Genomic DNA, 14,966 nt, shown 5'->3' with positions numbered 1-14,966 from the left:
ACGCCTAAAGTGAATGTATTAAAAAAACTATTTATTAACAAAGAGTCTACGAATTCAAGTATTCAAGTATTTTATATTCTCATTTTCATTTGATAGAATGTTTAAAGCTTCAATTTTTTTGAAAATAGGTGGGCTTATTTCATAACGTTATAAGTATTATATATATATATATATATAAGTATTGTATTATATATATTATTTTGTAGTATTTTTATGAAAGAACCTACTTAGCTCACTGCTACAAACTGAATGTGGTGTTGTTTTATATGAAAATTAAATTAAATAAATTTTATATTATACCTATTTTTATGTGTGTTTTATTCTTTATTTAGAAAATATATTCTGGATTTTCTCTAATAACTATGACATTACTACTGATATTTGATTTTATATGGGAAAATTTATTTATTATAAAATATTTAATTAGCTAATTAAAATAGAAAACTACATGGGCAATTAATATATAATTAGGTACATAATAATAATTATAAATTCAAACGAAATAACTGTGTCAAAAGGTGTATAATAAATAATATATGTAAATATTATGTAATATAACCTAATATATAAAGGTGGCGAAGGGCGTATGCTGTTAAGATTCGCCATAAATAGTGCACACTAAACTTAATCAGTTATACTTATTTGTTTTCATTTAACTAAGACTACAATGTTTAGATAGTGTTTGTTATTTTTATTAAATTCAACTAAATTCTGCGTGATCCAAGCCATAGTAAATAATAGTCAAAAAATATTAATTTATATGCAAAATTATTTTTTCTAGTGTATTTTATGTTTTCAAATTATGTATATTCAGTTAATAGAATGGTACATTCCGACATTTTGTGGCTTATTCATTGAATAAAAGAAATAGTTTATTAAAATTATTAGCAAGTACGTTATAAAAACTAAATAATGGAGTATTCCGCGACGCCTCGCGGAGTAAGGAATTAATTAATACTCGTACCTACCTTAATTTTATATATTGAAACCAATAGCCAATATTATAACGCAATTCGATATGCATTTCATATTTCGTAGTTTAATTGGAAAAACATACTGGCGCGAATCCAGCAGATACAGGTTCAAGTCCCATCAGGTGTCGTATTTTTTCTACAAAATGTTTTTTTCTAGTGTGTATATGCATGCGATGTTTTCAGATTATGTACCTATATTTAGTATAAACAGAATGGTAATTTCTGAAATCTTGTGTCTAATTCGTTGAATAAAAGAAATAGTTTATTAGATTCTATATATTGGTTTATTATTCTATAGATATTTCAGTTGTCATAATAATGACATATATCATCAAATCAAATCAAATTTATTTTACAAATAATGAACATAACAAATTACAAATTCAAAGCATTCACGACATGGCATAAATTAAATATTAACAATTTTTAAAATAAAAATACAGAGAAATGTGACTTAATAATATTAAAAGTAATAAAATAAGAAACAAAATAAGAAAAGAAATAAAATAAAGCAACAAAATTAAAAGTAGATGGAAGCACACAGAGTGAACTATTGATAGACCCTGTCTTAAAAACTTATAAAACAACGTACACATAAATTCACCTCACGCAAGTGGAATATATCAATATCCGAAGCGATTTCATTAAACATGGTTACTGCCCTCCCAATTGGCATCACTAATGGCAGGTTAGTTCTGCACCTTGGGAGAACAAACAACAGATGCCCTCGATCTCTAAGGTAATTATCAGAGACACACAAGCGCCAACACCACCAAGAATTGCAGAGTTCACATTAACGCCGCGTATAGGTCTGAAAAAATATGTAGCTAAATAAAGATCCCTTCTAAGTTACAGCATGTAAGCATACCTCAGAGAAAGTCAGTCGGATAGAGCCACGGATAATATCCATACAGCCGAAAGTAAAGAGTAAAGGACTATGACATATTATATCATAATATGACATATTATATTATAATCGGCATATATCTAGTCTTGATAGTGGTATGAGAACTTTAATAACTACCGACTAAAGATTCCGATCCCGGGATCCCGAGCTATTTTCGATAACTATGAATCCCGGGATTGATAAACATAATCCCAAGATTTCGGGATTGATTTTTTTATCAATTTTTATGGAAAATAAAATAAAAGCGAAAATATAACAGAAAAAATACTTTTAATAAAAAATAACTACATTTTAAATAAACTGAGTTTGAATGAAGTTTGATTTATATCCATGACGTGTAGGTTGCCGATTCATTTTATTTTTTCACGTAACTTATTAAAAATGGAAAGATTGGAAAAAAACAATGCTTCGCACTTTTAACAAAGTAATTCCACCATGATATCATACGTTTTACGGCAGTTTCATATTTGTCTGACTAATTAGATTTATGAAGCGGAAAGGCCATAAGTACGCCATGATTATTTGCTTTAATATCGCTAATCCATTCATTAAGTCTTTACTATTAGAAACAGCAATCTCCTATTGAATTCACATTATTATTTAAATTACAATATTATTTACTCCGTTAAACTTGTGTATTTCCAAGATTGAACGTATACAATATTAACAATAAATGTCTTAAATTGTATAAATTATACTAGATTTATTTTTGACCGATTTTATCAATGTTATTTGTAATTATAATTTTTTTATATTAACAATGGAAAAAATGCCAATCCCGGGATTGTCAAATTGTAATCCCGAAATCCCGAGATCAGAATTTCGGCTCGGGATTGGATTCCCTACTACCGACTAATGAACCGATATGTAGAATTAAACGTTTTTTAAAAATCCTATTTGTTCACATAATACAATGTGTAAGTAAGTGAAACATACATTTGACTACACAGTGAAATATTCTATCTATGACATTGCCATAATATATGTATTTAATAAGGATCGCTTTGCTTTGATCTTGCTAATGGGATGTACATGATCACGTTTATTCTAAGTTGAAGCCTAGTTAAATATTCTATATATAATTTTAATTTTCGTATATACTGTCATGGGAAAATTATCCCTACAGTGCGCAGAAATTATGCACTATATACGTGATAATGGAGGAATAGCTTTTATTATAAAGATTGATATCAATAAAACCTCACGATTTAAAAAATATTTTTATTGCAAGAGTTTCATTACTCGTACGGTTTTGAATGGTTACATACATATAAATTGTATGAAAACTCTCGTACGAATCTATTATTATATATGGTAGAGGTTGTATTAATGGGTTTTTGTTTTTGTTTTTAGAAGAAATGGATGTTAGCCACTTTGCTCAACTCTTCATAATCTATGCCAAACACACATTGAAAAATAATATTTGAATTTTTCCAGACCCGGGATTCGAATCGGGGACTTTTGAAATTAAAAGCCGAGGTGGGAACGGCTTAGCCATCGTGGAAGTACTCACTTCTTTTCTTCTTTCACCCTGTCACGCCCCAACATTGGGGCATACATTTTTTCTTTTGACCATGTCCGATCCTAATACGATCATATATGGGCCTCCACAGAGTAGAGGTTTGTATCTACAGATTTTGTTTTTTACGAGAAATGGATGTCAGCCACTTGCTCAACCTATTAGGTCCATACCCTGACAGACACAAATTGAAAAACAATATGTGTACTTGCCAGACCCAGGATTCGAACACAGCATTATTATTTTATTAGCATTAGCATTGGGGCATGGGGCAAGCATAAGATCGCGCCACTTCCCTCGGTCCATCGCCAATTTTCGCGGTTCCTGCCATGCAAGATCTGCAACGCGTAGTTCACTTTTGTAGCACCGCTGAAGGGTGAGGGAGGGCTGACCACGGCGACAGAACCCGAAGTTTCACACTCTCTGGAGGCATCTGGAACACATGTCCCAGCCACGTAAAGCGTTTCTTCGTGATTACCTCAATCACTGAAGGCTGTTCACGGACTCGAGTGACCTATATTTAAATTTTCCATAAATCATTTTTACTGACATTTTATTTTCCTCGATTTTCATCAACAATTGACTATTACAAACACATACATATTATTTGATTTTGTCGTATTTCTTACCAGGTGGATTATCTACGTCATTTTCTCTCTCTCGCTTATTCTGGTACTCATGTATTTTACAACGTTTATATTAGCTCGTATTCTTGTTTGTCCGGTGGTTGTTTGCCCAGTACAAATCTTGCAATCGATTTTGAACCAACTTCCCGACTAGCTAGACATTTGAAACTTTTAGAATATATCAGAACACGATGCCAATGCATTATTTTAATACTTTTAGCCATCTTTAAGCAGAATTGAATTCATTTTCAGTTAATTCTGTTTTGTATGGAAAGTTATTTCAGAAAAATCCGTAAAAAGTAAAAGACTATTATTTGTTGCTAAGGGGGTGGTCCTAGCAACTAAATTATTAATATATACGTACTATGGAAATCAAAATGATATTTCAGTATTCTATATCTTTATTTTGTTTGTTTTTTATTTACCTCATATCAAGTACAAGTTTGAGCATATTGAGCATAATCATTCAACAGAAAATTTAAAAACGTTGTATATAAAAAGTTATTTTTATCTTGTAATTATTATATTATGATAATATTTCTGATTTAGCTATAAAATCATCATATTAATAAATACAGTATAACCCCTATTTTACGTTTTTTAAGGGACTGAAGAAAAAAAACCTAATTGGAGGGAAAATGTAAAAGGGGGGTATTGAAAAAAAGAACATTTAAATTTTATGTTTCTAAAAAAAAAAAACGTTTTATTAAAAAACAACTAAATTTTTATTGAAAAATCGTTCAAATGTCACGACACCCAATCATCGTCAAGTGCGCGTAACTCGCATATTTTGAATATTTCCGACGTAAATCGCGGGAAAGAAAAACGTAGATGCGGGTATTAAATGTACTGAAATACATCGGGACTGAAAAAAATACACGCAATTGCCGGGAAAACGTGAATTCCGGGCACGTAAAAACGAGGTTATACTTTATACTTAAATATTTAAATAAATTCTATTAAGGTACGAGTGAATCTCTATTGGCGGCTATATATGGTAGTATTTATGTATTGAGGTATTAAAATTGTTACAATAAGCCGTCTAAACTGTCAAAATTTTCTATCTCGTTCTAAAAATTAACAGAGCCAAGAAGGCGGCTGTTAAACATGGCACTTTTGGACAGTTTAGAGACAGTTAACTTTTTATAACAATTGACCGCCTCAATACATAAATCTGATAAACTACCCTCGAAGCTACCAATAGCCATCAATAGCAGCCTTGTGTATACAATAGATGCGCAAGGAACCTTATTTAAGTATATAGTATATTATGTACCTTTACTATTACTTATTTTGAAAACATTAATGTCTTCAGATCATCTTTACATCAGAAATAAATTATGTGAACTTATTTTAAAAATTCGTACAAATTACCTCTCGGCGAAATGCGGATCGACAAAAAGGTCATTCTATTTAATAGTCTTCTGCCATCTACGAGTATAATGATAAAGAGAATAATAACTGCACATTTCAGCCATCTTTTCTGCAATGAGAAATAGGATTTCATCCAATAATACTATAATACGAGAAAATGTAGAGGTAGCAGAGGCGTAAGCAAAAGAAGATTCTCCATAGAACCAATGTAAGTGGCTCAATGTCCAAGACGCTAGTGATCTGGTTCAGTATGGGGGAATGGGGTATGTAAATTGTACGGAAAACATTTCACCGTGGCACAGTTCGCCGTGAGCTTTCTATCAGAAAGAGATGACCGTATACTATACGGTCTCCATTTTTTTAAGATTCAATATGAATTCAATGATTCTATATGATTTTGGTAAAATTCAAGCATGAAAAAGAAATTTAACCTAACTGAACAAATAATCCGGTATATCGGCTATTTATAAAAAATGTTTGCTGATGTTTGAGATGACCGCATAATTGTAGTAGATTCAATATAAACAATAATTCAATTTTCATAGCTGATTTTGGCAAAACTGATGAATTCAAGAATGGAAACTTAACCTAATAAGAATCCAGTATATTTACAATTTTCAAAAATTGTTTGCTGCTGTAAAGTGTAAACCAACAAGAACCGTGTTTTATTTAGACATGAATTTTATGTCAGTACTATATGACCCAAAGAGGTTGGACGGTCTTTAATATACGCCTATATATTTCCGATTCAACATTTCTCGAACGGCGAACTGCATACTTAAAAGTTTCCGGACACGAGGGGAATGTACTGTAATTTGATGGCCAAACTTTGATAGAGGACGATACTGAAAGAAGATGATTGTAGGTATTTCCATTTAGTATATAATAATATTATGTAAACACTTCAATTTTTTTATTCACTACAAAATAAATAAATTATAACAAAATATAAAATGATTTCACTTTTCCTAATTAAATATAATTAGACAACAATTGGTTATAACCGGAAATTATCACAAAGATAACATTTCAATCGATTCAATTTTTATTACAATTTATTTGGGCTCAAGGATCCTCAGGTAAATGACCTTAAACGCACAATTATTGGTCCTTGTCTTTTAATTAAAAAAAATAGCAGTTGCATCAGCAACACGATATATACCTAACGATATCCGACGAAGTTAATCATTTTTCTAATTGATATAACTGATTAATTAATGGAACATTTCATAGAGAAGGCGATGTTCTATTTTTTTCAATTCTGCATAGCAAAATAATGTGACAACCAAAGATGTTGAAGAAATCCTTCTTTTTTAGGAAAAGAAAGTGAATCAAAACAATAATTTTCATAAAAAAATATGAAGAGATAGAGGAGCATTATATGTTTAATGTTGTATAAAAATGGCACGTATAAAAAACTTGAATGTGCTTATCGATTTTGAGAATGAAACCACAAAATTTTCAATTATTCAACATTTTTATAGCAAACCAACTTTAAAATTAAATTAAGGAGCTTAGTGGTAAAGAAGTGCAAGTGCGATAATATATCTAACTACAAAACGAATTAAAAGCAGTTTTTACATTACCCTAATAAATTATCTGTTCATTCGAAAAAGGGTAAACAAGCATGTTACTATTTTATGAGAAATATTTCAAGTAATTCATTCCTTTGGAATTGGAATATACCTACTCCATAAATTTCCTTGGATAAATGGTGTAATTATTGGTATAGGCACGTATCTAATTTAAAAGTTTCAGCTTTACATGTCCTCCTTCTTTTATTTTCTTCTTCTTTCACCACCCAAGCACAAGTTCATGTCACTTCACTTGGTCTATCGCCAACTCACGCGCCTCCCTCCATGCCAGACCTGCAGCGCGTATATCTCTTTCGTAGCACCACTGCAGGGTGAGGGAGGACCGGCCGCGGCAACGTAACCATTGAGGCTGTGCCACAAGGGTACGAAGTGTCCCACTCTCATCCGGAATACATGTTCCGTCAAATGCAGCATGTCCTCCTTCAGAAATCTAAAATATTAATAACAATGTATACCTACTTATCAATATTTTTTTTCCATTTTATTGTTTTTAGAATAATAATATACAGATTTTTTAAGCCACATTTTTATTTACCGAGCTTTGTTATCGGTGAGAATAATATATTTCTCCATTCCTCAGCTCTTCAATTATGTACAGAGTTAAAAAAATATTTATTCTTTATTATGACATTTGTTAATTGTAGCATGTATTATCTCATAAAATACATGTCAATCTTATAATTTAAAAATACTAAATGAAGAAACCATGAGCGTAATAAATATTCGTTTCGTCAAATTACATTGCGTATCGTTTAATATTATTTAAAAACGACCTTCAAGATAATTAGTTTTCCTGGCAGGCGAATAAAATTTACCTTAACTTTGTTTGTATACCATCATTCAAATTAGTTATACTAGTTACATTAAAATTTACGACGCAATAAACGTCCAATCAGATTGCATCTGTACGTAGCTCCACTGATACTTACACGCAGCTTTTAAAGCTTTTTTAATATAATTAAATATAGGAGTACATATTATACGAATGACAGCATGTTATTGTCATATTGAAAAATCGGAATGGTGCAAGGATGCTTTATTTTAGCTCTTGTAGATACACGATTATTTAGCAGTAAAATCAAGAAAACACAGTGATTGTATTTTTTAATCTTCATCTTATTATTGGATTTTGGTTTTGTAGACGTCCGGTACATCAAATCACGGATAACGTTGGAATATAGTTATAGTATTACCTTAATTTATTATAATACGGTATTGATTGATTATAGTTACTTATTGAGTAGGATAATTTTAAACATTGCTATAAACTAAAATCGAATGGTTATTTGCCAGAAATGAGCCTCGTGGGCTGTGCACGGTGTTTTGGCTGCCTATCTCGCTTCAGATTGATGATGATTGTAGATAATGTTGTCTTCAGACTGAATAAATGATGCCAATGAAGCGATGTCATTGAAATATTGCAACCCATATATTATGTAAAAAAAAAACCAGCAATAAAAACAATTTTGGCAACAAATTTGAGGTTATAAACCGTGAAAGGTTAAAAAAAACCGCAATTGAAAAACTTGCAGTTAATAAAGGATTAACAAGTGGAATAAAAAAGGAATATTGTAATAAATAGAGAGATAGATAGTAGAAAAGGGTGTAGATAGGCTGTTAAGATCTGACATAAATCGTGCACACAATTCTTTGTCAGTCATACTTACTTATTTGTTTTCATTAAACTAATATTACAATTTGCAGATAGTTAGTTTGTTGGTTAGTTTTTAAAATTTAATTAAACCCTGCATAAATCATGCACTGTTTATGTCGGATCTAAACAACCTACCTCCATCTTTCGCCACTGCGATCTATTATAATGTTTTATTGCTAAAAATCTTTTTCAACAATGTGTCTGACTAGTAAGTACCTTGGATTGATTGTAATATTAGAGAAAATATTGATTTTTTTCTAACCTTAAAAATAATGATATTATTATAAAATCCGAACACCCCACAATCCTACAAACTTTACTAAGTTTCTTCTAACAAAGTAACTTATACCAAGTTTCTCCCTTGTAAGGTTTCTGGTTATCTTTTTTTAGTTTACTTGGCGAAACATTCCAAGCATTCTTTCTTCGAATCATTTGGCGACCGCTTGCCGAAGGCTTAAAAGTTTAATTTCTAACTATAAGGGTTGTAACACTTAAGTATTATGCCAATGGCTATGTTTGGTGCACTTGCGAAAAGTTAGAATAAATTACGATTTTATTCTATAGGTATTTTTGATCTGCTTCTGATTATTTTTAGGCTTACAATAGGGAAGTCTGGCATTAATTCGGGGTGTAGATTTGGTAGCAATACTTACTTATGGCATTTAGACAGCACACGGCATCTTCAAGAAACTGGTGTTCACCAGTATTCTTATGACTTCAGACACATTAGAATCTGGTTGACTTAAAAAGCTGGCCATACAGTTTTTAAGCATATGATGCACATGCATGAGTTAGTTCAATGTCGCTTTTATTTTAAATTTGTTTAAAGTTAGTATGGTCCACCTTATTTTCTCATTGTATACCATAGATTACCCAGTATTCGATTCAATTTCGATGAGTCTTTGTATTATGCTATTATTAGCAACACTGTCAAAATGCAACATTTGGTGTTAACTTAATACAACCGTCAATACCAAACAATCTGCATAGACTTGAATGTTGCTCCAGCCATTCTCATTCGGATATCATGACCTCTTCGATGAGGTATAGTTGCTGTCCCATAACTTTGCACTCCGGCTCTAGGATGACAATGATGTAATATATTAAAAAAAAAATATATATATATTATCCATATATTTATTTATTACTACGTATATGAAATGAATATCATTTGATATAATTTTATGCGAGGTAATCAGACAAAGAGGCGTATCAGTGTAGTAAAAAGTGCAAAAAATTGCGAAGTTATAAAACATAATAAACCTACTCTACCTCCAAATATTTTAGCTGGCAATACTCCAGATATGTTTCCCATCACTAATCTGGATCGGAAAAGCTGCTATTGAACAAAATTTTGGTTTTCTTCGCATTGATTTTCAAACCAACGCATATCAAATTGTTATGTAGTATGTCGATTGTCTTTTGAATTTTTTGATTGAGTTGGTAACCTAAGTGTCATCTGCCAAACTATTTTTTTTTTATAGTTAATTTATAATAATTTTTATAATACCTAAAACGTATGTATAAAATATGAGTACTTCCAATACTAGTAAATGGATACGATACATGATTATCAAAAACTTTGAGTACCTAATACACGCGTCATGGAGAGATGCATGTTAGGTATAAAATTTTAAACATGGAATGGGTATAAGCGTTCATCTAGAGCCGCCAGTTTTTTTCGTATTTTTTAAACTTTTTATTATAATGAAAGTATGCCACCATTATTTATTCTTTTGTGATTTTTTATCAAAATATAATACAATAAATAAATAAATATAACTAGGTTATATATCTATTAATTATCTGGGTATACTTATAAAATGTTAAATAAATAATGATAATCTGCACCTTTGGTACATTTTTATAATATGTGTACGAATAGTAACCAATAAATTAGTTCAACACATTCATAACAAATCAAAATTTGAGATTTTATATTGAACTTAAATACACAATAAATACAGAATCCCCTGAATGTGTTCATATAATACAAATATTGAATGCTCGTTTCGTTTACGTGTCAGACTTAAATGCGTATTATGATACAGACGTAATTATTAAAAATAATAATATATTCTTTCATATGCATTTATGTTTATCCAATATACTCACTTCCTATCATTTTTGTGTGCTATAAACATGAGATTGCTTACAACAATTGTATTGAAATGCTTCCGGGTTTGACAGATGCGGGTAATAATTGTGATTTTTAATCTTCTACAAAAATGAATCTTAAATACAAAATGTGGAGCTAATTTTAACATTATCATATACGCTTTTGTTTCTTTTTTATATAATATTTACACTCTATAAAATTTATATTTCTTTAATGAATTTTGATTCAATAGATTACAGTAAATTCGATAGTAACATATATAATACGTATGAATGAAATTTCATATCGGTTAACCTTTTTATTGGTAATGATTATTGTAATCACACATTATTACCGACCTTCTAGATTTGGATTTCAACCACTAAAATTCATATTTATGTTTGCTATTTATATCAGCAATTGGATTAATTCAAACATTATCCGATACCCTCAAGCGGATTTATTTTAACATACTATAAACGTGATATATGGACAAGAACGTGCTTAATCAAAAAAATGCAAATCTACATACTAAACATATCCAATTATAATATTATACCTTGACATTTTTGAGTTTGATCCGTACATATCTCACCAAACCTGGTGCATTACTGGTTGCTTTAAAAATTATATTTAATATGTTCAATGATGCTGCATTACCATAATGACTTACTAGTTACTTTTTTAATAAAACTACAAACTTAAATACTATTTATAATGTTTCACAGTTTGTAATGCAATATTTTTTGTAGATGATTGTAAAAGTTTAAGTTTTAAGTTCTTTAAATTGGCGCACTAATTGGGCGGATTACGTGTTGAATGGTGTGAAATTTTTACGGTATTTTAGTATACCAATAAAATTCTCACCAAAATTGTCGGTTACCAATAATTACATACTATTATGAATTATTTTTAATATCACCTTAATTTTATTTTAAGAGGAAGAAATTAAAACCAACATTCATCACAATAATCATCATTGCACCTTGTTTCCTACGCAGAGTAAATTATTCGTCTTCTCAAATATTGTCTACGGTGACAACATTCTAAAAACTGTCTAATTTAATGAAATGTCCTCATTTTGTTGATACATGTTTTTATGATTGTTTATGCATATTTTGTTGTCTGAAATCCAACATAGTTTTTGGTAGTGTTCTACATATTTATACTAATTAAATTCAAGCCTTCAATTTACCATATTATAGCTAAAAGACTGTAGCACAAAACCTCCAAATCGATAGTGATCGGTGATCACGTAATAAATTGATTGATCATTTCAATATTGTCATGAAATAAAAATCATTCACCAAATACTCTATCAAATCCTCCCTAGTATCAATAGAGTCTATGGTGTTGAGTTTATTAACATCGTAGAGAAGAGTATTGTTTTAAAATAGTTAAATACGATTTATTATTTAATTTTTGAAGCCCCCATATATATTATTAGTCAGTTAAACCAATGAATTGTTTTCAATATTTAATTAAAAAAATCAAAATCACTGTATACGTTGGTAGTATAAAATATTAAAATGACGAATTGTTTTCTACAGCTTGCAGCCTATATTATGACGTTTGCCTTCAACATTGGGTTTGGATTTGAAATAATTACATCAAATTCTAGGAAAAATGAGAAAATATACTTAGTTACCTATGTACATAGAACTTGGATCCTTTAATTTAAAACATGTGTAAATATAAATTTACATTTTTTTTTGGTCAAACAAGATATTACATTTTTAATTTAAATATTTTTTCTCTGTTTTATACCAAAATATCATTAGACCTACCAGCATTATTTCTGTAGGTTGTTAAGTCAAGACAATTAATATGCAACATATATACGACATAATATTTTATTCTGTAGTTTTATATCAAGTTTAATAAACATTTTCCTTACATCTACATTTTGCTTGTATATAAAACCTATTGATTTATTACACACCAGTACATAATTAGTAGTTACAATTCTCAAGTATAAAATTCATCATAATATGGTACGCTATTAGATATTTTGAAGACACGATTTTCTACTATTATTGAATATTACGTATGTAATAATCAACCTACAAACTTTTGCACGAATATTGATTGAATGTCTAACCAAGGGCAAGCCCCAGATCTTATATCCGTAAATATTCATAGAAATCAAAAGGTAATATGCTCAAATTCAGTTTTTTTAAACATTAATTCACGATAAAAAGCTTATTATTTACAGTGAACAAATCAGATTATTCAATGAAAAAAAATATTTTATATTAGAAAATTAAAATTCATTTTCACTTTGCTATTAATTTATGTGCTTAGGTATGTATTAGATTTACTATCGTCATAGTATGTTTCTGTGTCTACGAAAAATTGTATAGATATAATTTTTCGATGCTTGGTTGTTATCTTTTTATGAACATGTTCGCCTACTAATAAAGAAAATATTAAAATTAGATAACATCAAGTACGTGGGTGATCAATAAACATTCAAAATTTACTCAAAATAATAATGAAATTAATTTAAAACTACATAAAATTATAAAAAATTAACTCTCAAAGAAAGTAGAAAAAGTATTGGGAAAGTGGGATTCAATAATTAATACACACAATAAAAAATGCATTTTTGAATCTTCAATAAAATAAAAATAAAACTAAAATAAAATATAGGTATATATAATGGTAATAATATCTACTTGATAAAATAATTTAATACATTTTATTATCGGAATATTTCTGGTATATATAGTTAAATTGGTAAACTATACTGACTAGAATCCAATGGCATCAATATGTTCCTTGAGTATTGGTTTGAAATATGTAGTTAATTATTGGTTTTAAAGTTTATCTAAGTATCAAAATTAACTTTGTGTGCATAGTTATATATTTTTTAAATATACGTTAAACATTGACATACAAAAATCTTCATATTTTTCTTGACATTATGGCCGTGTGCAAGGCATCCTCTGGTTTTCCCCTCCATATTAAAACTGTGTAATTTAATAAATCATATTAAAATCTTTTTATTATTTTGTATTCTTTGAAATAATTATTAAACATTAGTTTCGGTTGCTCTCACAGCAAATACGTAAAGCTGTTTATTATTTTTATTCTATACCAGTCTATACAATTGAACTTTTCAAAAATAGAATTTAGAATTATAATTAAGCTAATTTTAGTACGTTATTAGTGGTAGGTAATTAATGCTGAATATTTTTTTAAATACTCACCGAAACACTGATGCATTGTAATATATTACCCACCTCCTCTAACAATCCACCTATTCATCCTCAGTCAGAATATAGACATGGGGTAAGTGACTAGATGTAAAGGGTAATAATTTAATGATCTTTGAAAAGCGTTGGATATATAAAAAAGGATGTATTGTGTTGGTGTATTTGTATTTTTTGTACTATATGTATTTGAATTAATGACTTGTGTCATATAGACACAAACTCACAAACCATTTTCCTCGATTTTTACATTATATGTGAGGCATTTAATAATAAATAATGTCCACAATTCAACAATAGTGGGAAATTGTGTTTTTGTACGTCAGGCGTATCTATAAGTAGTTAAATTCTAACGGATTAAAGTTTTATACTATTCCATTTGAATTTAAATTCAAATTCTATTAATTAATTATTGGTCGATAATATTAATTAGAGTACTTAGTTTTAACGTTAGTTTTTTATCATATTTTATTTTCAAATTTGAACAATATTTATATCAGGTAAACAATAGCTGATTAACCCATATTTGCAATAGGTACATATATTAAAAATAAAATCGGACGTGTGAACGTCTATTAATATCACTTAAAATAATCAGTTTGTGTAAATTGTTAGGTTTTACAGTATTTTTGTTTTGTGTGATTTTTGGACGTTTTAGAAGTAATAGATTGTAAAACATTGTATAATATGGGTGCAGTTTTCACCATATTATATTGTATTGAAGTATTGTAATTATTTTTAAATGATCATTGTCAATATTTTAAATAAAAATCAAATCAGAGGATACCCCTCCGACATTAAAACATAAAACTATTTGGCTGCTAGAAATGGCAATAGGATGTACATGTCACTAGACGAGTTGACAACCGCTGGTTCAATGTCAAAGTAAAGTGTTACTGAAGAAACACTAAATACCCACAGGGACACTCTAAGCCCCGTTGGATAAACTAACTCATAAAGTCCGGTAAATGTGGCGGCGAAGAGCTAGGGAAAGCCTTTAGCCA

This window comes from Rhyacophila brunnea, unplaced genomic scaffold, assembly GCF_057557595.1.
Source record: "Rhyacophila brunnea isolate RB1 unplaced genomic scaffold, BYU_Rbru_1.0 scaffold_6, whole genome shotgun sequence".
In the NCBI taxonomy this organism is placed as follows: domain Eukaryota; kingdom Metazoa; phylum Arthropoda; class Insecta; order Trichoptera; family Rhyacophilidae; genus Rhyacophila; species Rhyacophila brunnea.
Note: the sequence above shows the minus strand (reverse complement) of the source record.